Source organism: Rhinatrema bivittatum, chromosome 5 (genome assembly GCF_901001135.1).
Source record: "Rhinatrema bivittatum chromosome 5, aRhiBiv1.1, whole genome shotgun sequence".
Lineage (NCBI taxonomy): Eukaryota > Metazoa > Chordata > Amphibia > Gymnophiona > Rhinatrematidae > Rhinatrema > Rhinatrema bivittatum.
In genome coordinates, this window is record NC_042619.1 from 369,706,815 (window position 1) to 369,722,970 (window position 16,156).

The following is a 16,156-nucleotide window of genomic DNA, read 5'->3' on the forward strand; positions in this document are numbered from 1 at the left end:
GTGAAACTATAAGGTTCTGGCGAATCTGGCTGCCAGTCGCTAGGGTTCCTGGGCTCGGGCATTCACACATGCGGGATCCTGTGGGAGGTCGGTACATATATCCATTGGTAGTCCATGACATACTGCCACATTATGGAAAACACAGCACAGTAGGATAATCCTGGCAGCTTTGTCTGGGGCATACATTAAAGCTCCCCCTGTCTTGTCCAAATAGCAAAAGCGGCTTTTAAGAAGGCCAAAGTTCAATGACTGTGCGGGTAGCACATAAAGCGTCGTATCTCATCTCTGTAGGCATATTAGGCATGTGTATGGGGGTGAGAAGCCAATGCCAGCAACCATAACCTAAATCTCCTGCACCAATGACATAAGAAACCCATTACTGTAAGCTATGTTATAGCCAGATGTGACTGGCTACCCACAACGTCCAGTTATACAGTGCAAGATAGCCTGGAACATTGCTGGGCCTTAAAGGCTCATTAGTGTTGCCTGACTTCAGTATAGTTAGGAGTTGTCACCTATTGTGCTACGCAGCTGCTATGTCCATCAGTACAGCATTGCATGTGGCCTAACTGCCTGTTCTAATGCAGGAAAGGGTACAGAGGTGTAGCTGCCAGACAACTGCACACACCAACATTACAGCTATGGGACCTGCAGTGAAAGGATTGACCAATGCTTATATTGTTATGGTGATTGTGCATTGCAGGAGTGCAGGCTGTGGTGTCTGGCAGGTTGTGGTACAATAGCCTATAGAGGCAATACCAGGGGCCAGTAACATGCAGGGCACAATACTTGGTGTACAAGAGGGCAAGGGTACACATTTACAGTAGCTGCCAAGGTGCTAAATGGCTCGGTTATGATCACACATATAGGAAGTATGGCATCAGTGTGCAGGCATTGGAACGCCACCACAGGGACTCATAGGAAAAGGGACACATAGATGAACCGTACTAGGCACCTAGATACAGCTTCATATTTCACACCATTACTGACTCCTTTGCCCACAGACCTGCAGCAGGACAGTGAACAAGGATGTTCAAAAGGCATACATTAAGCTTATCACTTGCTCAGGACACCTGACAAGCCATGTATACTGGGTTGGAACACTGAACATGGCCATGGCAAGCCCACAGCTGTTAGCCTCCCTTTTGGGTGATATGACACACTTCAACAATGCATGATATGGAATAGAGAAAAGATGACGTCTGTTACCTACAAGCCAAGCATCACCATACACGCCTGCCTCAAAGTCGTCGAAAAGGACAGATTGCCTTAGTATGAAGGAATCATGCGTTCCACCCGGGTACCTGGCCACCGCGTCCAGAATATGCATTCCTGCATCACAGACCATTTGGACATTGAGGGAGTGGAATAGCTTCCTGTTGCTGTAAGCTGCCTCCCGTTCACGTGGTGGAATGATGGCCACATGTGTGCAGTCGATAGCTCCAACAACATTGGGGAAGTGTGCCAAGGCATAAAAAGCTTGCTTCAAGTCCATCAAGCCCTGCCTGTTGCGAGGAAAGTATATGTAGCGATGAATGCTGGCCATGATTGCTTCAATGACCTGATCCAGACAGCGTGAAAATGTGCTCTGAGACATTCCTCCCACAACTCCTACTGAGGTTTGGAAGGAGCCGCTGGCAGTGAAATGGAGTGCAGCCAGCAGCTTGGTCATGACAGGGATGGCATGGGACCTTGTGGTCGCAGGACCTAGATCAACTCGCATGTCTTCATATAACTCATGAGTGCTGAGACGATGCCTGCTCACCACTATGTCCTCAGGCATGCCGTCCAAGGACGTACGTGGAGGGACTATATGGTCCCTATTTATCCTCGCCTGGGCCCTGGCATGTGGCCTGCCCCGACCAGGCCTGTGACCCTGCAGGATTGCTGGCTCTGCCTGCACTGCTGGTAACTCCCTGTGATATCTTCGATGTGGCCTGGCCTGTTGTTCATGTTGTCCTGCTTCCACATGCTGTGGTCTGCAACGGGACTGGCAAGGCATGAGGTAGCCGTCTATATATACACACCTGGCAGTGAGCAGATGGTCTCTACTAAAAACAAGCATTTTTATTGGTCCAGAAAAGCTGGGTAGCTGTTTACAGGTTTTATCGCACGCGGTATACACAGCGATAAATAGCGCAGTACGCAATATCACATGCGATCTGTCCTTAGCGCAAATAAAAATGGTGTAGTTATTATCAGCTTTAATGGCCTGCGGTAATGGACAAAATCCATCGCAAACAGCGATAGCAGCACCTACTTTACATTGGACCTCCCCCAACTCCTACCCTTTTTAAAATTTGCATCGTGATGTGCCTCTTAGCACGCGTTAACACGTTTTCGCATGCGTACAGGGCTTATCGCATGCGAAAACCGCCGTTAATGCATGCGATAAGCCCTTAAAGCATGCGAAAACGCCTTACCGCATTTTGATAAATGACCCACTAAAGTTGTTACTGAGCTTTGAGAGCTGGGTCTGTATCATTCCTGTTAGATTACAACACCCATGCATAATGGCTAATTCATGCCTGCTTGTCGACTGAGAATAGCCAGGTTCCCATGTTTGGGAGAGCCAGGTATGTCGAAACTTGAATTTGATAATGTATCACAGTCTGGCTACTTGACTAGTTTATAACTCAAAATACTGCAAGGAATCAAGGTGGGTGAAGCAAGAATAGCCAACTTCAATCTTCAAGACACCATACATTAAATTACCAATAGGATATTGCCCCCATGCAGTATTTTAATACTTGGATGTTTATTATGTTTGTGAATATGTGGCTTGAGTAAAGTGTATAAATGTTCTGACTTAAAACGGGTTGTCGTCATTTCGGGCTCCATTCTGAAGTGGCGGAGAAGACATGCTTATGTTATGTTTCTCCAGTGCACTCAGCAGTTGCCCCAATATCCCCAATATATTACACAAACTGTGATGAATGTGACTTAGTTTGAATTCCTAAGAAAGACTCACCTGTGGTGTTGGCATTTTAGTTTCCACCACTGATTTTTCTACTTCTGGTTCATCCTAGAAAAAACAAACATAAAGCTGGGTATACATACTGAAAAGAGCAACTATATTAAAAATTGAGATACTTCTAGGTAAAGGTAGCTTAAAATGCTCTAAAGAAGGGAAAGGCACCATGGTCTTTTAAAGTAGTTGTTATTAAGCAAGCAATCAAAATGTATAAATAACTTTTTTCAGCCAATTCTTAGAGTTTGCCAACTCCATTCTAACACATTCTGAAAGCCTATCTTAGATGATTCTACTGTATGATTTTCTTAAGTGTCACTTCAACTGTTCTTGTCAGAATTTTTTACTCCAATCTTTATACAACTTTCTAAGAGGCTTTTTGTCTGGCTTCACCGAGTTCTCTCCAGGTGAGTTATGATAGCTCTTGACTTATTTTTCCTCATGAGTAGGAATTTCATCCAAACAAACATACAGATTTTAAGGATATATATATTTGATGTTCTTTTAAAAATAAGATCACATTTACACACAATCCTAGAGGAACTAACTGCTTGCAAATGAATTTCTCATTTTTGGCTCAGGCTATTAATATAACTATAACTTGTGACTGGTCTAGTTGAATTATTCTACTGAGTACAATTAAATTGCTTTTTTGATTACTATTAATTATTTAGCACACACAGGACGTGTTTTCTGCCTGTGCTTATTATGATTTTCTCATTTCAAAGAGCTGGATGATAGTGAAGAGTGTATTTTACGGAAAAATCTGCTTTATTTGGCAAAGAACTACAATTGATACAAGAAAACCATTCAGGATGAAACAAAAATACACAAAAAGTTCAGTCATGAATGATATGAGTATAGTCTGGGTCTTTTGAATTGCTTCCCATGCCCACTTAAAAAAAAAAATTACACAGTGCAGATGATCAGAGTTGATAATTTTACTATGTATTTGAGAAATACTTTCCAGATCATTTATATATATATTGAAAAGCACCGGTCCAAGTACAGATCCCTGAGGCACTCCACTGTTTACCCTTTTCCACTGAGAAAATTGACCATTTAATCCTACTCTGTTTCCTGTCTTTTAACCAGTTTGTTATAAACTGTAAACGTTGTGGGTGGATCCTTGGACCAGTGGCAGATGACCACGCCCATGGGGGAAGTCCCAAGAGGGGCCACAGGTCAGGCTCAGCGTTGGAGACAAACACAGAAGAAAAAAAGATTTTATTAACAGTTCTAATGTTCGCCAGAGGTGGCAGTAGTGAGTAATACTTGGAGCTGAAGGCTAGCAGAACAGGCAATCACAGAGGGCAGCAGTGAGTAGAATCTACAGCAGTGCTGAGGAGTCCTGTTCCACAATGGAGGAAAAACAGTTCCAATGCAGATAGCCAGAAAGGCTGAAGGTAAGGTGCTGCAAAATGGTGGTAATTACTCACTCTTCTTATAGCTGTAAGGATGGTGTTCCAGCAGATGCCAGATGAAGCAGATACCAAGATATGCACTCAGGCCCTCGAGGAGCGAGTACCTGGACAGAGAGTAGGTACCTGAAATAAACAAAGTAGGTAAAGAAAGCATAGGGCCCCCAAGGAGCGGGTACCCAAGGGAAAAAAACCCCAGAGGGTGGAGAGAACCTCCAGTAACAGTGGGAGCGACAGAGAAGCTAAGACCAAGCGAGTCCTTGCTAACTCAATTCAGTCAGCAGTGAAGCAAACTAATATACTCCCAGGAAGGGGCGGGGTCACAGGTAAGGGCCGACCCTTCCTGAGTAGTTCCTCTTTAAAACCAGGGCTGGCTTTGCTGCATGCGTCTAGAGGACGTTGGGGGCAGAGCCTTTGTTTCCGCCGCGTCTCAAACGTGGTCGCAAGCCCCTTGACCTCGCGGCAGCCCCCGTGAATTGGCAACGCGATAGATCGTGGGCTGAGAGGGTAAGTTGAGTCAGCCTCCTCGGCTAACAGGCAAAACACACACACAGACACATACACAGGCTGGCTCCATTCCTTCTCCTCCAATCACGTACAGGCTGGTTCCATTTCCCTCTTCTCCATTCACACATAGGCTGGCTCCATTCCCTCTCTTCCATTCACATACAGGCTGACTCCATTCCCTCTCCTTCATACATATACACACACCCTGGTTCCATTCCCTGTCTTTCATACATACACACACATGCTGGTTCTATTCCCTCTCCTCCACACATGCAGGCTCCAATCCTTCCCCTTCATACCCACAAACACACACGCTGACTCCACTAACGCTCCTCCATACACATAAACACTGGCTCAACTCCCTCTCTGCAATACTTAATGGCACACAAAAAATTCTATAAATATTTTGTGAAAAATATAGCAAAACAAGCCTTGCAAAGGACTTTTTACAAAAAACATTTTATAAAAATGCACCAAACATAATTGATTAAAGGACCTTCATTTTTCAGGGCAATACCATTGCAAACCTTCAAATGGCAAAGAAATCATTGCCCAGCCCCATAATATATAATCATTGGGCCAAAATTTATGAAATACCACTTTTTATGTATGTAAAAATTAGTTACTAATTTTAAGCAGCTCACAGCCAAATCGAGCCATCAAACATCCAATTCAAGGAATCAGGAAACTTTTCAAATTGCAGTTTTTCAGTATATCTGCGGTGAAGCTGTAAATCAAACACTTACTACACTGCCACTCTTGTCACTACCCAACATGGACCAGGTTTCAAAGGACAAGCCTTCTTCCTCGGGGGATCGTTCACACAGCAGAATTCTTCAGCACAACATGCCTTCCACAGCATCTGATGTCACTCGAATGGCTCCTCCATACATACACACGCTGGCTCCATTCCCTCTCCTTCACACACACACACTGGCTCCACTCTCCACTTCATAAATACACATACGCAGGCTCCACTCCCTCTCCTCCACATACACACAGACACACAGAAACACACACACGTGCTGGCTCCATTCCCTCTCCTCCAGTCACACACGTGCTGGCTCCATTCCCTCTTCTTCATACATTACACACACCCTGGTTCCATTCTTTCTTCTTCATACATACACACGCATGCTGGTTCCACTCTTTCTCCTCCACACATGCTTGCTCCACTCCCTCTCCTTCACTCTCTCACAAACACACACAGGCTCCTGTTGCAGTGGCCGGACGCGGAACGCCACGACCGGCCAACTTACCTCCAGACCAGGCCCGAGCCTCCCTCGCCATCGGCCGTCATTAGGCGCGCGCGCACATGGCCCTCACCTAACCTTAAAGGGGCCGCGGCGGGAGAAACCTCTTGCAGTTCCAAATGTGTGGCACCGCCCTGGGACCTATTTAAGGCAGCTCATGCTGCCTCATCTTTGCCTCAGCAATAGATCCCGCTCTGTTTTGAGTCACTGGTTGCTTCTGCTTCATGATCCTGGCCCTGTTCTTGCTCCGTGTAGTCCTCTTCCTGCTCCGTGTGTTTCCGTCCCTGCTCCGGCTCCTCGTTCCCTCGGCTTTCTCTTCTGGTTCTTGGCTCATCCCTGGATTATGCTTTTGTCCGCTGCCTGCCCTGACCGCTTGTCTGCTCACCGTTTCTTCTGCTAGTCACCTGTCCTGACCTCTGGCCCGTCCCTGGATCCTCCTAGCTCGCCACCAGTCCTCTGGATCGCCTGACTCTGTCTTCGCCTTCTGTCTTCAGGATTGTCTTCTCCGGAGACCTGCTCCTAAGTCCTGCCTGCCCCAGCACCCAAGGGCTCAACCTGTGGGGAACGAGGGCTGGTATAGGTGAAGGTTTGGTTGGGTCTTCGCTGCCTACATCCACCTCCCGACGATGAGGGCCTATAGGAAGCCTTCTATAGGTAGCGCCAACCTCGTCTCGGCCAAGGGTCCACCACTCTGCGTAACAGATTATTCCAGGCCTAGCGCTGAAGATTCAGCAGCAGCAGCAGTTTTTGGAAACTTTGGCGGCCTCCTTGCAGCGCCTGAACTCCCGCCTTGATGTCTCCACTGCCACAGGCATGCCCCCAGCCTCGCCGGCACCCGCAATACCCTCTCTCCAATTACCGGCTCCTCGGTATGCAGGTAATCCCAAGCAATGCCAGGGATTTCTTAATCAAAGCTTCATGCATTTCATGCTACAGCCTGACAGTTCTCCTCTGACACCATGAAGACCACCTTTATCCTCTCCCTTCTTGACGGGAAAGCGCTGGCTTGGGCATCCCCCCTATGGGAACGAGGGGACCCACTCCTCCTGGATCTACAATGCTTTGTCCAGGTCTTCAAGCAGACCATCGACTAGCCTGGTCGACTGGCCACCTCCGGCTCCAATACTTTACATCTCCACCAAGGAGCGTGGCCATTGTCTGACTACGCCATAGAGTTCTGTACCATGGCTACTGAGCTAAATTGGTGGGGAGACAGCTTGAGGAGCATCTTCTTGGAGGGGCTCTCTCCCCGCATCAAATACAAACTGCAGCCCAGAACCTCCCGGAATCCCTGGATGCCCTCATTGACCTAGCCAGTCGGATAGATTGCCGCCTCCAGCAGCATGCCTGGGAGTTACGGACCCCGCACAGACACGTCCTTCTCCAGGCCACTGGTGGGAACCCCTCCATCTTTCGAAACTACATGGCAGAAGAGCCCATGCAGTTGGGACGAAGTCCTGTGACCCCCAAGGATAGGCAACGCCGCCGGACTATGGGTCTATGTCTGTACTGTGCGGGGGAGGGGCATTTCCTGGCTCGATGTCCGGAGAGACTGGGAAACCGGGCCTAGAACCAGCTGGTGAGGTGGTTCTAGATTTCACAAAGCCCGCTCCCCAGTTCGTGCTCCCAGTGGCCCTTCTCACGGACGAGCATGAGTTTCCTACCCTGGCCCTCCTGGAGTCAGGTGCAGGGGGAAACTTTATTATGAAAAACCTTATTGACCATCTGGACCTGCCCACAGTGCAGCGAAGCACTCTGTTGGTGATCTCCTCCATCTCGGGGGACCCTCTCCCAGGGAGAATCACCAGGACTACTCTTCCCGTCCGCCTCCGGACTGGCATGCTGCACTTTGAAGAACTAACGTTCCAAGTAATAGAGAAGGCCGTCGGGCTAACATGGCTACAGCAACACTCCTCAGTTATCGACTGGGAAACGCTCCAATTGGCTAAAAGGGGCCCTTGGTGCTGCCAGGAATGCTTCTTCCTGTTGGGTGCCCTCCTTTGCTTCTTGCTACAGCCTCCTTGGGCTTACCTCCTCAGTACACCAGCTACACTAATGTCTTCTCCAAGAAGAGCGCGGAAATCCTGCCAGAGCACCAGTATTTGGATTGCGCCATCGACCTTGTTCCCAGAACCACCCCTCCTCGGGGAAGGGTGTACCTCCTATCCCTTCCGGAGACCGAGGCCATGACCAAATACATTCAGAAGAATTTGGAGAATGGGTTCATTTGCCCCTCAACGTCGCCGGCAGGAGCTGGCTTCTTCTTTGTGGCCAAGAAAAATGGCTCCCTTCAGCCCTGCATCGACTACCAAAAAAGACCACTACCCCTTGCCCCTCATCCCTGAGCTACTGGAGTATCTGCAGGGAGACCAAATCTTTACCAAATTATTTCCCCAGGGGGCTTACAACCTGGTTCGGATTAAACCTGGGGACGAGTGGAAGACCGCTTTCAATACCAGGGACGGCAACTATGAATATTTGGTGATGCATTTCGGGCTATGTAATGCCCCCGCGGTATTCTAATCTATGATGAACGAAATCTTTTGGGACCTACTATATATCATTGTGGTGGTCTACCTCAATGACGTCCTTGTCTTCTTAAGAGACCTCCAGTTTCACGGTCGTGATGTTAGACAGGTTCTCCAAAGCCTGCATGCCCATAGAATCTATGCAAAACTGGAGAAGTGCATATTCGAAGAAGAGTTTCTTCCCTTCCTGGGATATATTGTCTCCAGTACAGGCTTTAGAATGGATCCGGAGAAGGTGGCCTGCATCCGGGACTGGACCCAGCCTTCTGGCCTTCGATCCCTACAATGATTCTTGGGTTTTGCCAATTTCTATAGGCATTTCCTCCCCCACTACTCTCAGTGGTCACCCCTCTTACAGCACTCACCAGAAAAAAGCCAATGCCAGAGAGTGGCCTGCAGAAGCGCTGGACGCCTTCACAACCTTGAAACAAGGCTTCCTCCGGGAACCCTACCTCTGCCACACGGACCCTACGTGCCCCTTCATCTTGGAGGTTGTTGCTTCTCTCCATCATAGTCGGGGCAGTTCTGGGCCAGCTCACCACCTTCCATCCCTGCTCCTACTTTTCCCGCAAGTTCTCTCCAGTGGAGAGAAATTATGGCATCAGAGATAAGGAGCTCCTGGCTATAAAACTGTCTTTTGAGGAGTGGCGACAGTGGTTGGAGGGGGCACAGCATACTATCACAGTCTATACCGACATATGAATTTGGAGCACCTTCACCACGCCCAGTATTTGAATGCCTGTTAAGTTCGCTGGTCCTTGTTTTTTAGCCGCTTCGAATATGTGATGAAGTACAGGCCAGCCGCCAAGAATATTCCCTCTCCTCCACACATACTAGCTCCACTCTCTCTCTTTCACACACACACGCTGGCTATATTCACTCTCCTACATACCACACACGCTGGTTTCATTTCTTCTCCTTCATACATACACACACATACGCAGGTTACACTCCCACTCCTCCATGTATGCTGAATCCACTCCCTTTCCTCTAACGCAATCACATGCATGCAGGCTTTGGCTCCGGCTTCAGATACTCTCCTTCAGTTAGGTTGCCGACCTCCTCCACCTCTGCTGCCAGTTGAGATAGGTGCCCCCGGCGCCTTTACTTCTCTGGGAGGGATGGGATTCCCTGCCCCCTTGGCACCTCCCTACAGCCTGGCGTATTTTGGCCTTGGTTCAACAGCCTCCCTCCTCGCTATGCCACTGAACCTAACTGGTAAATGTACATGTTTTACCCACTGAGAAAGCAGAGTTGCTTACCTGTAACAGGTGTTCTCCTAGGACAGCAGGATGTTAGTCCTCACAAGTGGGTGGCATCATCAGATGGAGCCCGGCACGGAAAACTTCTGTCAAAGTTTCTAGAACTTTGACAATGCATACTGAGCTTACCCAGCATATTGCTATCCACACAGCGACTCTCTTCAGTCTTGTAATATAGAATTTATGAAAAAATAAACCATTATAAACCCAACTCCATGGGGCGGAGGTGGTTTTCCTGAGGACTAACAACCTGCTGTCCTAGGAGAACACCTGTTACAGGTAAACAACTCTGCCTTCTCCTAGGACAAGCAGGATGCTAGTCTTCACAAGTGGGTGAATACCTTGCTACAGGCTGCTCCCGTACACCCTAGGGTCACACAGCACTTAACTAGGTGCCAACGGGCACAACAAACTAGCACTGGTGGCAACAGAGGAAGCCAGCCTGATCCCAAACAAGGGGGCATAGGGTTGGAAGAGCTGGGTTTAATTACTGAAAAGGTTCTGCAGATCTGACAGACCGAAATGGGTGTCACGCCGATCTTCTCTGTCCAAGCAGTAGTGTGAAGCAAAGGTGTGGAGGGAACTCCAGGTTGCAGATTTGAAAATTTCATCTACGGAGACCACAAGCAAGTGGGCCACCAAATCCACCATGGCACAAATGGAATGAGTCTTGACATGGCCACCTAGCTGTAGACCTGCCTGCACTTAGCAGAAAGAGATGCAGTCTGCAAGTCAGATAAGATCTGCTTGGATGCAGCAACTCCCAATCTATTTTTGTCGAAAGAAATGAAGAATTACGTAGACTGTCTGTGGCCTGCTTTTCATTCCAGATAGAATGCTAAGGCCCTCTTGCAATCTAGGCTATGCAGAGTTCATTCAACCCAGTATGAATTAGGTTTAGGAAAGAAGGTTGGTAAAAGAATGGACTGATTAAAGTGGAAATCAGTCACCACCTTCGATAGGAATTTAGGGAAAGTGCGGAAACCCACCTGATCAAGGAAAAACTTTGTTTAGGGTGGATACAACATCAGTGCCTGAAGTTCACTGACCCTGCGCTCTGAGGTGACCGCTACCAAGAAAATTACTTTCCAGGTCAGATATTTCAGGTCACAAGAGCGCAAAGGCTCAAAGAGAGCTATCATCAGGTGGCCTAAGACCATGTTGAGGTCCCAGGAAACCTGGAGTAGACTGCTCATGAAACAACCCACAACAGGCTGCACCGAGATAGGTGATCTGTCTACTCCTTGGTGGTAGGCTCCAATCGCACCGAGATGCACTCTCACCAAGGTGGTCTTTAAGCCAGCATCCGAGAGGTACAGCGGGTAATTAAAGCTTGGCGGTGGGACACGAAAATGGGTTCAAGCCCTGGCTGACATACCACACTGAAAATCTCTTCCATTTCACTCAGTAAGACTTCCTAGAGGAAGATTTCCTGGACTACAGCAGGACCTGAGATACTCCCTCTGAGTATCAGGGGCTGCAAGGTCAGCTTTTCAACATCCAGGGCATAAGGGATGGTTACAGCAACGAGCTATGAACCAGGAGACCAGGGTTCAAGTCCCACTGTCGCTCCTTGTGACTTTGGGCAAGTCACTTTACCCTCCATTGCCTCAGGTACAAACTTAGATTGTAAGCTCTCTGGGGATAGGGAAATACCTACAGTAGCTGAATGTAATCCACTTTGAAGTGCTGAAAAAGTGCGAAAAGCAGAATATAAAAATTAAATAAAGAATGAAGCGGTTTACCCTGATTTTGTGTTATGAGGTCCGGGGATGGGGTTATTGAGGTCCTACGGGATGGGTCCCGTAGGGAAAGATCCTGCAGAGGTGGAGATCAGATCTAACGGGGCCAATAGGGAATGATGAGAATTATGGTCCCCCAGTCCTGCTTAAGTTTCAGATGTGTCTTGGAGACCAGAGAAAGAACAGGATAGGCATACAAGAGTCCCCTGGCCCAGTGGATGGCAAAGGCGTTCGACGCTGTCCTGCCCTTCTCCCTGGCCAGGGAGCTGTACTGGTCCACCTTCTTGTCATAAGGGGAAGCGAAGAGGTCAACATCCGGATTCTCCCAAAGACAAAAGACCTGGTCTGCTACTTCCTGCTTCAGGGACCACTCATATGGTCAGAAGGAACAACTCGGGCCAACCACTAGGTATCTGGTTTGGAGAAGAATCTTCTGGGATAAGGCCTAGGGACAGATTTGGTCTGCCTCCTGACAAAGAAAGAATGATCCCGTTCCTTCCTGCCTGTTGAGGTACCACATGACAACCAGATTGTCGGACTGGACGAGCACTATCTTGACGGACAGTTGTTCCTGAAACGCCCAGAGGGCATAAGAGATCAACCGTAGCTCCAGGAAATTGATCTTGCACCTCAGCTCTTGAACTAACCAGTAACCCTGGGTGTGAAGATCCCCCACATGAGCTCCCCAACCCAAGTGGGAGGCATTTGTGGTGAGTACAACCTGAATAGGGAAAGCCTGGAATGGAATTCCCACCTCCAGATTGGAAAGAGTCACCCACCACGACAGGGAGTCTTGAAGCGATGCAGTGACTTGAATGCGTGCCCAAAGGTCCTGAGTGGCCTGGTGCCACTAAGATTGCAGGGTCCACTGCGCCCTGTGCGTGTGAAGGCGAGCAAAGGGGGTGACATGGACAGTTGCTGCCATGTGCCCCAGCAAGCACAACATGGTGTGCGCCGAGATCTGGCAACTTCATGAAATCATCTCCACCAATGAAGCCAGGCTGATTGCTCGATCCCTGGGCAAAAATGCCCAGGTTTGAGCTGGTTCAAACCTGGCACCCATCAAATTCAGATGCGGGGACGGGACCAGCTGGACTTGGGGTAATTGATTAAAAATCCCAAGTTCTCTAATGTTCAAATCATGGTTTGAAAGGATTGCAGCGTTCCCTGCCTGGAGGCGCCCTTGACCAGCCAGTCCATCCAGATAGGGAATGACTTGCACTCGCTGCCTTCGCAGATGCACAGCCACCGCCACAAGGCACTTTGTGAAAATGTGGGGTGTGGACGCCAGTCCAAAGGGCAATACCCTGTACTGAAAATGGGGATCACCCACCACAAACCAAGGATATTACCGGTGGGCGTGGGCAATCCCTAATGTGAACATAGGCATTTTGTAGATCGAGGGAGCAAACCCAGTATCTCTGGTGCAGAAGGGGAATAAGGACACCCAGCGAGATCATCTTGAACTTCTCCTGTGTGAGAAACTTGTTCAATGAACTCAATTCCAAAGTCAGACGAAGGCCTCTTGTTCTTTTCGGAATGAAGAAATACCTGGAGTAGAAGCCGCTTCCCCGCTGGCCAGGAAGTACAGGTTTGACCGCTTTAGCCACTGTGAGGGCATAGAGCTCCTTGAAAGGAATTTCCCGATCTCTGGAAGACTTCTAAAGGGACACAGAGGAGTGTCTGGTGGGGTTTCCTGGAAATGCAGCCTGTACCCCGGTCATATGATGGAGAGGACCCACTGATCTGAGGTGATGGCACGCCAATGGCCCACGAAGGACTTAAGCCAACCTCCGACCGGAGGGCCCATCACTGGCTGCACTGGTGACTGGCTTAAACTCCCTCATATCCAGTCAAAAACCCGTGGCAGGAGTCTGCTGTGGGTGCTGGTTGAGTTCTAGGGACACGCTGTTGCCTAGGCTGAGACCTCAGTCTAGGCTTTAGAGGCCATCCTCTGCTTGCTGGAGGATAGTACTTTCTCGATTGATAGAAAGGTCGTAGAGGGCTCTGCCTTGAGGAATTTTTCCTGAGGACTGGGGGTCCAAGGTGCTGAACAATAGATGTTGCAAGGTCTCATGATGATGTTTGAGTTGAGTTACTGCCACCTTGATTTTGTCACCAAAGAGATTCTTTCTAGTAAAGCCACTTAGCAATTCGGTCTTGTAATTCAGGCTGAATATCAGAGGCCCTTAGCCAGGCCATACGACGAGCCACAATGCCTGCCGTGGCCACCCTTGCTGCTGCCTCATACGCAGATCGAACTTTATATTTGTTGCATTCCAATCCCTGCTGCAGAACCTTTCGGAAATTATCTTGAAGTTGTTGAGGGAGGCGGTCTACCAATTGCTGCATCTGCTTCCATAAATATTTGAAATATTGGCCCATATATAATTGATAGCAAACAAAGCGGGCTGCCAACATAGAGCCCTGGAAAACCTTGTGGCCAGGGCATCTAGGGCCTTGTGATCACGGCTTGGGGGGGGGGGGGGGAGCGCAGAGGCATGGGTTCAGGACCATTTTGCTTTTTTAAGGGTGGATTCCACCACTACAAACTGGTGTGGGAGGTGGCACCTCTCAAACCCGGTAGATGGTTGCACCAGGTATACTGCGTCGGGCTTCCTATTTACTGGAGGGACTGAAATTGGGTGCTCCCAGAGCCTACTAACAAGTTCTTAAAGATTTGATAGACTGGGACAGCAACTACCTTTGGAGCGTCCACGAACTGGAAGATCTCCAGCATCATGTGCCTGGAGTCCTCTTCAGTGAGGAGATGGAAGGGGACAGACTCTGCCATTGCCCTTACAAAATCTGTGAATGTCATGTCTTCTGAAAGGGAGCAGCGTCTCTCCTCTGGAGGAGAGGATTCCAAAGCTAGGTCCTCGGAGTCCTCACAGAAAGAGATGGAAGGCTCATCTTTCCATGGGTCATATGGAGTGTCAACTTCATTCCCTGGTCACAGTGGTGGGGGAGCCTAAAACACAGTCCTGGGCCTGGGTGCCAGGGGCACCGATAGCTCCACTGGCCAAGGGGGCACCGTAGTTACCAGGGGCATTGATGGCGTTGAAGACCCCAGTAACCAGAGGCTTGGCGGCTGTGGAATCGGCCATGGAGGACGCACCACCGGAGCCAATAGCTCTTCCTTATAGGAGGAAATGTCGATGGGGATGTCCTCCGACCATGGCCTCAACGGTGCCCCCCGTGGTAGCATGGGTCCTGGGTTATCGCTCCAACAATGGCGCTAGCATGGACGATGCAGGTTCTGGTGGCGGTAGAGGTAATGAGGGGGCCAGTGGCTCAATGCCCTGAAGGGCTCGTCCCACCGCCAGACACACCTTCTGCTCCAACTCTTCCTTGAATGCTGTCGATGACAGTACAGCTTGAGGAGGAGGCGGCGAAACCTGGTTCCCCTCAGAGCCCCTCAGAGAACTGGTGCCAGGCACAGACATTGGTGTGGACCACCTCCGTCCAACGGGTGTCGATGCCTCATCGGTACAGGACCGCATATCAGGGGCGTTGGGACAGAGCTGGAGCCTTCCCAAGCTTGTAGCCATGGGAAGAAGGTGACCAGTGCTGGTGCTTCCTCGGTTTCCCTCAGTGCTCAGTCTGGTTTTTCCCTGGAGCCGAGGATGATAGTGGTGATCCAGATCTAGAGAGGGAAGAAACAGATACGGGCCGATCCCAAGCACCTATCTCCAGCTGGGGAATTGGCGCGGGAGAGGACAAGATGGTTCCAACATCTCTGGGGTCTTCCTTGCCATGGAATGTCAACGCTCCCAACACGGAGGTTGAGGAATCAGACATCCTGGCGCCAAACAATTTGTCCATCTTGTCCAGGTGTGCTCGACGGCCCTTGGGGATCATCTGAGCACAAAAAGAACAGCCACGCACATTGTGCGAGCCCACCAGGCACAGGATGCAGACCTCGTGGAGGTCTGATAGATATAGTCCGAGGACACTGGGGGCAGTGGTAGAACCCGGAAGCCATCAAGAAAAATAAACACCAAGGGGTTGATGACCACCGGCCACCGGAGGACGGCACTGTCGGTAATAGTCTGCAAAGAACGCAATTAACTTACTGTGACGCCTCTAACTAGGGCCAGGAAAGATCGAGGTACCCGGCGTGGAAAGAAACGAGAACTCGAAGTAAGCTTTTTCAAAAGAAAAAAAGAAAAGAGTGCGAGCTCCACATCCGCGAGGCAACAGCTCTGCGGAAAAGAAGAGAATGAAGAGGAACCCCGCGTGGACAGCGGCATGCTGGGCATGCTCAGTGTGCCTAGTCAAAGTTCTAGAAAATATTGAAATCATTCAAACTCCAATAATACACAAAAACAACCAGAAAATTGAACTAGCTGAAAAAGTACAAAACTTTGGAATAATTGACCCAGAAATCAATCTAAAACAGTACATATTGCTAAAAGTAAGAGAAGGCTATTCCAAACTCATGATCCTCAGAAAACTAAAGCCACTACTAA